The sequence below is a fragment of the Muscardinus avellanarius genome (genome assembly GCF_963383645.1).
Source record: "Muscardinus avellanarius genome assembly, chromosome: 17".
In the NCBI taxonomy this organism is placed as follows: domain Eukaryota; kingdom Metazoa; phylum Chordata; class Mammalia; order Rodentia; family Gliridae; genus Muscardinus; species Muscardinus avellanarius.
Window position 1 is genome coordinate 44904502 of NC_137803.1, and position 11947 is coordinate 44916448.

An 11947-nucleotide genomic window follows, 5' to 3' on the forward strand; every position below is an offset into this window, starting at 1 on the left:
AAATATTAGACTTACTGTATCTACTTCTAAAAGTAACTGCTAATTTTATCTGCTATTTTGGCCACTAGGTATTCTATTAACTTATCCTGACCCAACCACCAAACCCCCACTAAACTTATTCTATTTTTCTAGCATACAATACCTACACCTAATTTTCTATAATACTTATTAAGTTGTTTATCAAGAGAACTCTTGTGTGCTTTAGTGGGCAGGCACCAAGGAGGTCCCTGCCTGCCCAACCCTCTGTAGGAATGGCAGAGTCCTGACATCAAGCCATTTTCCAGTAATATTAACTCTGTGCTTTCCATTCATCATACACTCCTGTACAGGAAAGTGGAGGATGGTTGGAGGTGGAAAAGTGGAAAAGTATTCTGAATAGTGCTAGCCCCCTGAGGGGGATACTACAGTCAACCCCCTAACTTATAAGCAACATATGGAAGACCTTGCACAGTAGGTATAATTTGCCTAAACTTAACTTTTTCCTTTCATGACTAAAACCTTAAGTGAGTTAGGTGTTGTAAGCAGAGGAGCAGAGAGCTTTTTTCTATATAGCTTCTTGAAAATTCTCCCATAGTCATATTCTTAGTGCTATTCCCAGCACAAGTCTTAGGGCATTTTCCAGTCATATTCACATCAATTTTCCGATTATTACAAAACAGCAATCCTCAATCAAAGCAGTGTTCAAATTTCATTAATATTATCATTATTATAACTAAAATCAAGAGGGATAATGGCTTCAGTTTTGCCAGAGTCTTCCAGCCCTGAGGAATTTTCTTCCCAGCTGCGACACTGCTATACAGTAGAAATGGTGCCACCTCCATCAATTGACTTTTCCTCTTTGTAGGTTAAATAGTGGGGATTGAACCAAGGGAGTTTTTACCTCCAAGCTATATCCCCAACCCTTATTGTTATTGTTGTTGTTATTATTATTATTTATTATTATTATTATTATTATTATTATTATTATTATTATTATTATTATTTTGATGGTACTGGGGTTCCTGGAAACTCTTCTACCTCTGGGCTATACTCTCAGACACCTATTTTTATATTTTTATTTGCAAACAGGGTCTCTTAAGCCAGCGAGGCTGGCTTCAAACCTGCGCAATCCTCCTGTCTCTGCCTCCCAAGTGCAGGGATTACAAGTGTGTGCCACCACGCCTGGCTTTATTATTTTTTTTTTTAAAGTCTTGTTAGGTTGTTGAGAGTCTTGCTAATTTGCTGAGGCTGGCCTCAAACCTGTGATCCTCATATCTCCGCCTCCCAAGTGTATGTTTACCATGCCTGGCCTCAAACTTCCATATTTTAAAAGCATTTTTCATAATATATCTCCAAGCTCTATCACATCCTACAGGTTTCTGATCATTCCCTGAATAAACAGTATTCTTTAGTATTTATTGGTGTGGATTATGCATTTCTCTCTCTCTCTTTTTTTTTTGAAGATTTAAAGAAGTTTATTAGAAAGATAGAAATACAGAAAATAGAAATACAGCTCCATACCAGACTGGCATGGAGGATATGCATTTCTCTTAATATTGCTCCTCCTTCAGACTTAGAATAGTTTCACATTTACAGATCTTGTTACTTCTACCCATTTCTCACAAGCCACTAAGACATCACCTTTTCCTTGTGGCAAACCGACTCTAATACCATTGCTTTTCTATTGGCAGCGATCCTACTGTCTCCCTTCTCTGTACTCATGTCATTTGCACATAGTTTTACTTTCTCCTGCTGGGCTATCATTGTTCTCATCTTTTTCTTTGATTACATGTCTGTATCTAAAAACCTACAGATGCATTAGACATACATATGGAAGGGACATACTGAACACCAGCTAGATAAGGTGGGTCCCACAGGGACTGGCTTTTCTCTCCAATCCATTTTGTTCATTTCTCCTTTTGTGAATGTTTCTGAGCCTATTTTAATTCAGAAGTTTTCCATCCTTCTTTCTGTTTATCTATTCCTATCTACATGTCAAGTTTTCATTTAGGGGATGTATTCATTTCTTTCTTAGCCTCAGCTTCATAGTCAGGGGGACACCGGTGGTTTGTCCTTCTTTAGCTTTGCTTATTTTGTGGGGATTAAATCTAGGGGTGTTCTGCCTCTGAGCTACACTCCCAGCCCTATTTCATTTTTTATTTTGAAACAGGATCTTATCAATCGCTAAAGACCTCCCTAATTTGCTAAGGTTGGCCTTAAATCTGCAGTCCTCCAAGCTCATCCTCCCAAGTACTAGGATTACAGACATGCACCACACCAGCTGTCTCTCTTTGTTTTTAATATCTCTTTGATTTTTCTGAGCTCAAGGACCTTGACTTATGCTTGTGTTCCCCACAAGTCACTTCAGTTTTACCTCAATAACATGTCACAATTGGTTTTCTGAGTATCCCAGTCTACAATGAATGCCCTCTTCTAAGAGTCTAAAACATTCTTTTTTTTTTTTTTTTTGCGGTACTGGGGATGGAACCCAGGAGCACTGTACCTCCAAGCGACACCCCAGCCCCATTTTTTGTTTTTTATTTTGAAACAGGGTCTCACTGAGTTGCAAAGGGCCTCATTAAGGAGTCAAGGCTGTCTGCGCGAACTGTGATCCTCTGTCTCAGCCTCCCGAATGCTGGGATTACAAGCGTGCGCCACCATGCCCGGCTAGCACATTCTATTTTTATACCAATACATAGCATGTGATCATATGTTTCTGTCCTATTTTCCTTTGATGCATGTTTTTTCTCCTTAACAATTCTGTACTCATTTTTAGAGTATAATTGTTTTCCCTATTCATTTTGTTATTTTCCCATTTTTAGCAGTGTTTGAGGTACATAGTAGATACTTATTAATAAATAGTAGGCATATTCTATACAAGCCTGATCTAAAGACCTAAAAAAATATTGGGCCAATTACAATCCAAATCCAAACTTTGAGAAAGGGATCTGAGAGTTCCCAACCTCAGCATTTTCTAGAGTCTTGCTTCCTGGACTCTCCCACGACAAGAGAATTGTCTGGTACCAATTGATTGCAGAAGCACCATAATGCAACGATAATTGGAGCTCATTGACTAAGTGATGGTATTTCATAAAGGGAGTGTGCTTTACTGGGTGTAGTTTCTTTTGTTTAAGGTTAATCACTCTTAATCCATTTACATAAAGGAAGCCATAATTAACACCAATGTAAGTAAAGAGGTATATTCCTACCATAGTTATTCTAAAAATATTCATGAGTTACTATCTTTCTTTTTTCTCCATTCATCTGTTGTATACATTGTGTACATTGTGTGCTACAATAGAATGCCAAACATTCCTAAGTACTTTATTAATGAAAGTAGAAATAGAATTCTGTAAGAAAGTATTTTTTCTAATGCATGTTGTCTATTTGTTTTATGATACAATTAATAACATGGAAGACTCTCCTAATGTTTGCCATTTCTTTTTTTTTTTTTTTTTTACAGCTCAATCATAATGTAGTTTTATTTTTTGTTTTCTTTTAGGACCCTCCATACTGATTTCTATAGTGTCTGGACCAATTTACATTCCCACTAACTGCAGGGTTCTTTTTTTCCCTGCATCTTTGCCAGTATTTTGTTATTTGTATTCTTGACGATTGCCATTCTGACTGGGATGAGATGGAATCTCAATGTGGTTTTAATATGCATTTCCCTGGCAGATAAAGATGTTGAATGTATTTTCTATAAATATTGGCCATTTGTCCACCTTTTTTTCAGAAGTGTCTGTTCAGTTCATTTGTCCACTTGGTGAATTGGTTATTTGGTTTTGTTGGGTTTTTAGTTCTTTATATATATATATATTTTTTTTTAAAATTGGTGCACTGTATTCATACATCATAGTAGGATGCATACTTTTGTAGACATACATGCACACTTTTCCCAGTCAGCCACCACCCAATCCCCACCCCATTCTCTCCCTATCCCTCCCTCCCATGCTTGGCTTAGTAGTTGACATCTAGTATTATGGCAATTTATCTAAAATTAAAAATGATAATCTCACATAACAGTTTCATTTGTCTGATACCAAGCTTTTGATGACTTAAAGATAACATTTCAATATTTCTTTTTGCTTTCTTTCTTACCAGAGAATATTTTTTTTCTATTTTTAGGTAAAACTATCATACATTTATATATTTATTTTTCAGAAAAAAATCTATCCTAATATGGAATATGGACTCTAGGTACCCAAAACGATCTTGAAAAAGAACAAAGCTAGAAGATATATATTTTCTGATTTCAAACCATATAAAGCTACAATAATTGAAACAGTGTCGTACTATTCTAAAGGCAGATATATAAACCATTGGAGTTAAATAAAAGCCTAGAGCTAAATTCTTCCCTATATTTTCAAGTTATTTTTGACAAGGTTTCCACGAACATTTGGTGGTGGAAATATTAATCTTTTAACTAAATATTGTTAAAAAATAATAATTACATGGAAAAGAATAAAATTGGACCCTTACCTAATCCCATATACAAATATTAACTCAAAATAGATAATAGACCTAAATATAAATCTTAATACTATAAACTTTTAGAAGAAAATCTGGGTCATTAAACTTCACAACATTGAAATTGGCAGTGATTTCTTGGTTATGATTTCAATGGCACAGGCAACAGAGGAGTATACAAACTCCCTAAAAAATAAAAAAATATTGTATATCCAAAGACAATGTAAACAGAGTTAACAGTTACTAATAGAATGGGATAAAATATTTCCAATTGCTATATCTGAAGGTATATTAATATTCCAACTAGAAATCCTAAAAATTAACAACAATAAAGGCAAACAATACCCTTTAGAGATAGGTAAAAGACTAACATAAATAATGAATCTCCACAGATAACCAATCTTAGTTGTCTGTTGGATGGAAAATCTTGTTTCTCTAGTTCTGGAGTGTGTTACCTATTTCTTCTTTGTAGTTAATCTCTTTGAGTATTTTCTCTAGTGCTGGTTCTGAAGACATGAATTCCTTCAGTTTCTGTTTGTCATGGAAGCTTCTTATTTCTCCATCTAATTTGATAGAAAGTTTTGCTGGGTAGGAAATTTTTGGCTGGAAGTTGTTTTCTTTCAGAGTTTGGAATATGTTACTCCAAGCCCTTCTGGCTCTCATAACTTGGTTTGGGAAGTCTGGAGTGATTCTAATTGGTTTGCCTCTGAATGTCACTTGGCCCTTTGCTTTTGTTGCCTTTAAGATTCTCTGCTTGGCTTCCACATTGGTCATTTTGACAATTATGTGGCGTGGGGATCCTCTTCTCCGATCCTGTCTAAAGGGAGTTCTATAAGTTTCCTGGACCTGTGTATCGACCTCTTGCTCTATGTCTGGAAAATTTTCTGCTATTACTTCCTTGAAGAGATTGTTGATCCCTTTGGTTTCACTTTCTTTTCCCTCCTCTATTCCAATTATTCTTAGGTTAGCTCTCTTAAAATGGGCCCATATTTCTTCAATATCAGATTCCTGCTGTCAGATATTTTTTTCTAGATTAGAAACTATGCGTTCATTTTTGGATTGCTCATCTTCTAAGAGCGAGATTCTGTTCTCCATGTGTTCTAATCGGTTGTTTGTGCTTTGAATTGAGGCCTTTACTTCATTAATTGCATCCTTTATCTCTTTTTGGCTCTCTCTGAGTTCTTTTAGAAGCACCTCTATTATTTCTACAGTTATTTTCCTGATTTGATCTTCTAGAAGTCTCTGATTTTCAGTTTTATCGGGTTCTGATGTTATGGGGTTGTGGGCATTTATTGCTCCAGTATTATTCCTCTTTCCCATGATTTCAGAAGTTTGTGCCTTCTCTGGGTTCTTCCCTTGGGTCACTATGACTTCACTTAAGGTGTTCTGGATCTCAAGTCAGTAGTATCTTAGACCCCACTACTCCTTTACTGGGTTTTATCACAGAATCTCCGACCCAGAGAGTCGATAGAGGCTGCTTTAGACTGTGGGGGGTGCCAGGTTGCACGTTCTCCTATGGTGTGATATCTCTGCCACCGCCCCTTCCCCACTGGGTCAAGACACAGGGAGTACAGTACTGGGATTTCTCCTCTGTGGCCCGCAATTTGACTCACTGTTCTTGAGTACGCAGATGTAGCTGTACTGGCCTCACTGAATTCAGTGCTGCCGCCGCCGGTGGCAATATGGCGCCGCTGCTACGCCCTCGGCTGTGGGGCTGGTGTTTTTCTTCTTGGTTTTGATTTCCACTCTGAATCCCTGCAGCGTGTGCTGAGCTTGGCCACTGGGAGCTTTAGATGCTCTCTGCGCGGAGAAATCCCGTCTGGCTGTTCCGCAGAGGCTCACCTCGGCTTGCTGTAGCCGTCCTGTGAATTCACCAGTGCCGCCGGCAGTATGGCGCTGCTGCCACGTCTGCTGTGTCCTCGGGTGTGAGGCCGGTGTATCTCCTCTGTGGCTCTGTTCTCAGTCCGCTTTCTCTCTGGAGCCTGGTGATTTTTTGTTTCACTGGTGATGGTGTTTTCTGGCTATTTAAGGCGCTGATTTTGTGGTAATGGAGATTTGTTGTTAGCGGGGCTCTTAAGCCCCGCTTTTCTCGGTTGCCATCTTCCCGGAAGTCCCCTGCCATTTCTTTTAACTGCAATAACTAAGAGGTTGGCAGAATCTAGAAATCGAAATGATATGCTGACACCATGAAACACTCAACATCCAGTTTTTAAAACCCATTTATTACAGTATTGACTTATTTTTATAAATTTATCTACTCAACCAGTAAGCCAGTCTTAGCAACTTTCAAACAAAGACATAAATCCAGTCTTCACCTAGGACTGGTGAAATACATTTAGGCAAATCCTTTTTATCATTATCGATTTTATCATTTGGATAAAAAGGACCAAGGGAAAAATTTGAACAATGCAAACATGACAATCCCTCTCAAGTTTGACCATAATGAAGAGAATAAAATTGGCATAAGAAGTTCCTCACAAATCCTTCCCATTTCCTATTGTAGTCTAATGTCTTCTCTTCAGTTATTCGTTATGTGGATGAATGTAGGAAAAACAATCTCCTAATCAAAAGGGTAGAGGACAGTTCAGTATCACTCTCTATCTGCTAACGAACATGCAGACCTAGTAGTACAGCAACATATTCCCTACAATCCAAATCTCTCAGCTTAATAACACCAGCGGGGGTCTGACAAAACAAACCACAGTGCACATTCCAGAGCAGTAGAGTATAGCCAGAGCGCCCTGGCCAAGCTGGGGTAAAGAACGTCTTTATTTACCATCGTGCCTGAGACCTATCATCTGTCTTAGGAGGAAGAGTGGCGTTAAGCATGCACACACACCTCTAAAGTACAGGCAAGAAGTCTAAGAATTCTTGAATAATTTGAGTATGCATACAAAGTAAGGGAAACTTCTACTAAAAGACAGTATCATCTGCAACCTTCTCTAATCACACAGTAGAAAATGTTTTTATTTGAATTTGTGCAGAACAGTTTTTGTGTTTCTAAGTATTTTCTAGCTCATTAAGAAAGAGTGGAACTGGGCATGGTGGTGCATGCTTGTAATCCCAGCATTTGGGAGGCTGAGACAGGAGGATCACAGTTCGAGGACAGCCTCAGCTACTTAGTTGAGGCCCTTTGCAACTCAGTGAGACCCTGTTTCAAAATAAAGAATAAAAAAATAGAGCTAGGGGTATAGCTCGGAGGTAGAATGTCTATGGGTCTCAACCCCGGTACTGCAAAAAAGAAAAGAAAAAGAAAGAGAGAAAGAGAAAGAGAGAGGAAGAGGGAAAGGGAGAGGGAGAGGGAGAGGGAGAGGGAGAGGGAGAGGGAGAGGGAGAGGGAGAGGGAGAGGGAGAGGGAGAGGAGAAGGAAGGAAGGAAGGAAGGAAGGAAGGAAGGAAGAAGGAAAGAAAGAAGGAAAGGAAGAAGAAAAGGAAAAGAAACAGTGTTAGTTCATAGTGACCATGGGGAACCCTAGCAATCTAAGGTTTTTTTTTTTTTAAGATTTAAAGAAGTTTATTAAAAAGATAGAAATACAGAAGATAGTTACAGCCCCATGCCAGAATGGCACGGGGGAGGGTGGTCCGAGCCAATTCACCACCCAAAGATACAGCACGTGGCAATCTTAGCTTTCAGATTCACTGTTAGACCTGAAAAGCAACAAGGACCGTTGAGATTATGACATGTTTGTTCGATTAACTTGATAAGATCAAATTCTTAGAGGAATTTCATGAAACACTATTTAGAAACCAATCAATAGACTTTTTTGCTGCTATATTTAAAATCAGCTTCAGGAAATGCAAGAAATTTTTTTTTTTTAGTTCAGTAGCAAAGAAATTTTGAAAATAATTTGAGTCTGCATCACATTTGCTATAGAAATGGCAAGCTCTTGCATTTCAAACTAGCCCACAGATCATTATATATAGCTGTGGTTTAGTTTTGTGGTTCGTACTTCATCATATAGCAATAATTTCTCAGGGAAGAGTAGGGTTTCAAAGATCTTATAAGACAAAAGAAATGCTATTTCACTCATCATATTTAATTACAAAAATATAATTAGAGGCTAGAAATGAAAATGAACAGCAATTTTCTTACATTTATTTATTTATTTATTTATTTATTTATTTACTTATTTTGGTGGTACTGGGGTTCCTGGAAACCCTTAACCTCCAGGCTACACTCCCATACCTATTTTTTATATTTTTATTTGGAAACAGGGTCTCTTAAGCCAGCACGGCTGGCTTTGAACCAGCGAGATCCTTCTGTCTCCGCCTCTCAATCACAGGGATTACAAGCGTGCGCCACCATGCCCGGCTAACCCATTGAAGTGCAAGTTTAAATTAATGACTTGTTTGGTTCATCTTAAATGTGCCAATATATTAAAAGTACATATATATTAGACGAGGCAGTCATAAAAAATGTTATATTGTGACTAGGTAAATAATTGAAATTATAATTTCTCTCTTACCAAAATAGAAGAAATTTTAAATGAAATAATGATATTCAGTTCTTCCTGAAATATTGTAGCACTGTTTGTCAGTAAGACTCTACCTTGGTCCTCTGCTTTTGTGATGCAAGCTGGTTGCTTATACCAAGAACCATTGAATCCCTTATCTTTTGACCTAAAACTTCTACTCTATCTCTATGAATAATTCTAAATCCAGAAAATATTTATATATAATGATGGGATGGTCTTACTACTAATAAAAAGGGTAACAACTTAAATGCTGAATATTAGGAAGTAATTAAATCAATTGTTGCATCTATTTGAAGGAATTTATTACATTCATTAGTATGGTATCTATGTAGGTCTCATGACACAGGACACATGTCATGTCATAACAGATTTTATCTGGTTAAAGGGTAAGGCATGCTACAAATTATGCAGTCATAGCACAAGTATAAAGATATTACAAGTTCTATACCCAGAAGCTATACTGGAAACATATTAACTGAAAGATTACCTTTAGGTCATAGGTAAATTGTCTTTCCTAATTTTCTGTCATAACAAAGTTTAGGTGATTAGTATATACTCTCATGTTTAAAAATAAATATTTAATTAATACAATTCAAATATATAAGATTAATAACTAATATTATGGTTCTATCTATATTAAAACACTTTTTATTATTCAATTTTGAAGATCAACAAAGAAAATAGTAACTGGAGAAAACAAGCAGGAAATGAGTACAAGTATGAAATAATTGTTAAGTTCACCTCACCAGGGTTTTAATGCTAATCATCATAAGAACTACTTTAGCTAATTTTCAAAATGTATAATAGATTATGAATTCCATGAGGGTGGAGGTGATGTCTTGAGCTTTGTATCATCAGCATCATGCCTGATGTAAACAAGATGCTAGAAATCATTAGTTGGTAAGTGATATTATTCAAATTACAATAAAATAAAGGTTAGTTTAGTGGCAACCTATCAAATTGCCTCTCTAGCCATTATTCCTCCTTTTTCTGTCTGTATATCTGGTTGACTTTAAGTAATGACTTCACTACTTTCGCTTACTTGGTCTAGGCTACCTTCTGCATTATTTATTTATTTACTTATTTATTTATTTATTTATTTATTTATTTATTTATTTATTTATTTATTTTGGTGGTACTGGTGTTCCTGGAAGCCCTTCTACCTCCGGGATACACTTCCAGACCTATTTTTATACTTTTTTAATTTGGAAACAGGGTCTCTTAAACCAGCGCGGCTGGCTTCGAACCTGCGCAATCCTCCTGTCTCCGCCTCCTGTCTGTGCCTCCCAAGAGCAGGGATTACAAGTGTGCGCCACCACAGGCTTACCTTCTGCCTTTAAATTGAGGCTTACAGCCGGGGGTGGTGGCGCACGCTTGTAATCCCCGCGCTAGGGAGGCAGAGACGGAGGATCGCGCAGGTTTGTAGTCAGCCTCGCTGGCTTAGAAGACCCTGTTTCCAAATAAAAATGTAAAAATAGGTCTGGAAGTGTAGCCCGGAGGTAGAAGGGCTTCCAGGAACCCCAGTACCACAAGTAAAGAAAGAAAGAAAGAAAGAAAGAAAGAAAGAAAGAAAGAAAGAAAGAAAGAAAATGAAATGGAATAAAAACTTAGGCTTACGATTCAGGACAGAGGAATTGTGTCTTACTCCAAGTACTGGGAACAAAACACACTCTTTCAAGAGTGGATTGGTCTACTCTTGGAGCTTCTGAGGGCCATCTTTGCTTGCACACTTGGAAAACTGATGATAATGTAATCAACACAAAGAGAGCAGCCCCAAGAATCGGATGAAACTAAGTCTGAACCTGGGGCATCCCTGGACTTTCCAGTTACATTACTGGCCGCATCTCTTCATTCTAAACAGTTCTGTTTTGTTTCTCTGAGGGGTGTGTGTGTGTGTGTGAGAGAGAGAGAGAGAGAGAGAGAGAGAGAGAGAGAGAGAGAGAGAAGAGTGCACATTGAATGGAGTTCTAAATTACCCAGAGGTATGTGCTGATGCTGATAATAATGAGGAGTGGTCATTTTATGTAAAATAATTAGTATGCTATGTAAACATACTTAAATCGTTGCTAGTAATGATCAAGGCACACACTTTATTTCTCATTTTCAATAGCCCTTACCCAGATAAAGTGTAGGAGACCAGTGGGATTGAAGGGGCTTTCCACTGTGGTGCACTGAACTCACAGGACCCGAGATGATGCTTTATACAGCTGAGGCTTCTTTTTTCCTTTTTTGTACAATTTTACTGTATAAAAATTGCACCCCTATTTTGCCCTTTAGTGACTGCTATCTTTGGTCCTAGTTTTGGCTTCATCTGTAGGTCCAGCATCTGCACTAATCTAGTCTTTTAGAATAAACAGGGTTACCTGACAGACCAGTCCTATCTATAAATCGTTGTTTTAAGGCCTTGAATTTGTTCATAACCAGCTCTTTCTAATAGCTGGCCATGCTTAACTTGCCCATAAATCTTCAGTAATTTATTTATGAATACAACATATTTTAAAAATTCATAGAAAGGTATATTTTCTTGATACACTTTAAACAAGATTAAAAATACAAGATCCATGTGGGCCTTTACAATTAAATTATTCTGTATAATAAATTGGATGGAAAACAGGTTATGCAATATTTGCATATTTTAAAGGTCTTCTACTTAAATCTTTGAACTAAGAATTTAATTACTTATTAATTTCTATTTTAATTGCTATAATATTTAATATTTGCTCTAGTACCTTTTACTCTATCTTTTGATATCTTTGGTTTTCTCCTCCAAAAAGTACACTTTTTCTATTAAAACCATAACATTTCTGATCTCTTTTTCTTTATTCCTGTGTGGTATTCCTTCCTAGCAAAGGACAGAACCTACTATATAGACCTTTAAGCATTTCTTAAGTGAATAAACATTTGTAGCTCTTTAGGTACCTTCCACAAACAGGTATAGGGATAGAAATAAAAAGAAGAGCAGTGTTTTGGTAGATCTAGGCTCACATGTCTCCTTCACCACTTTTTACCCATGGACAAAGGGCA